The sequence below is a fragment of the Geospiza fortis genome, unplaced genomic scaffold (genome assembly GCF_000277835.1).
Source record: "Geospiza fortis unplaced genomic scaffold, GeoFor_1.0 scaffold40, whole genome shotgun sequence".
In the NCBI taxonomy this organism is placed as follows: Eukaryota; Metazoa; Chordata; class Aves; order Passeriformes; family Thraupidae; genus Geospiza; species Geospiza fortis.
Genome location: NW_005054297.1, coordinates 22,730,272 through 22,731,298, shown reverse-complemented (window position 1 = coordinate 22,731,298; position 1,027 = coordinate 22,730,272). Strand labels below are relative to the sequence as shown.

Genomic DNA, 1,027 nt, shown 5'->3' with positions numbered 1-1,027 from the left:
GCGGTGGTACCGAGTGCGGGGCGGTGAAAGCCCCGCCAAGAGGGAATCTCCAAGGGCTCCCCAGGAGGGAGCGGTGCGGGGTGAGCGCTGGAGGCGAACCGAGCGTCGCATCGCTTACCTGGCTTAGGCAAAAGACACAGCAAGAAAAACCCTTCTCTGGGAAAAAATTAGTACAAATCTTCCTCAAGCACTCCCGGTGATGCACTTGGCCAGCAGAGGGGAAAGGCACCGGCCGCGGCTGCTCCGCCGAGCAGGGCGGGAGCGGCCGCAGCATCTGGCTCGCTCAGCGGTTCCGAGAAACCGAGATAAAATGACAGGCTCTTTCTGTGGAGAAATCAATTTCTAAGCATCAGAGAGAGGTTTTAAACAAATAAACTTAAAAAAAAAGCCCCCCTCCGACCTGTGATTGAGAGACAGTTAAAAATAATTGCCCCTGTTAAGAGACAGGAGACCAGGTTACAGGGAAAACTACCTTCTTTCAAAGCCCGCTAATGGCCATACGATTCATTAGGTTACTTAATCCTAATAACCTTGCTAGCATCAGTCCCGGTGACCCAGCCCATTAAGCACCACCAGCGAAACCCTATAAAACAGGCAAGGGGAATGTCCAACATCTGAGCACATTTATTAGCGTTATGTTCCTGAGATAACATGCCCCCGGCTCCCCTGCATGCTGCTGCGGGCAGGCTGGGGAAAGAGGGAGCTCTGTTTTCGGGAGGGCTGAGCGCAGGACCAGCACTCCGTGAGGCGGATGGCTGATCCCACCGTCACTGTCATTCACGGTCTCCCGTTCTCTCTGCTTTCCTCCCCCGGCCCCCGTCTCTCCAGCCAAACAATAGCTACATTTGTGGCGAGCATTTTTCCCTCCTGATTAAACCCAGGCCAACCAATGGCAGCCAGAACGAAACAAAACTCAGAGAGTAACATTTCGATCATAAACGGGAGTTAACAACTCAAAAAAAAAAAAAAAAAAAAAAAAAAAAGAGGGGGTGGGGGTGAGAGACAAAAAGTCTCCCTTGCAGCTAAA

At 51.9% G+C, this 1,027-nt stretch overlaps 1 long non-coding RNA gene across 1 annotated transcript in view; it reads right to left on the bottom strand.

Moving 5' to 3' along the window:
* Positions 1 to 452, bottom strand: part of LOC115949564 — an 11,217-nt gene extending 10,765 nt beyond the window's left edge. Inside the window, exon 1 of the long non-coding RNA XR_004083008.1 lies at positions 119 to 452. This is a non-coding gene — a long non-coding RNA (uncharacterized LOC115949564). The remainder of the gene's footprint in view (positions 1 to 118) is intronic.
* Between the last annotated feature and the right edge of the window lie 575 nt (positions 453 to 1,027).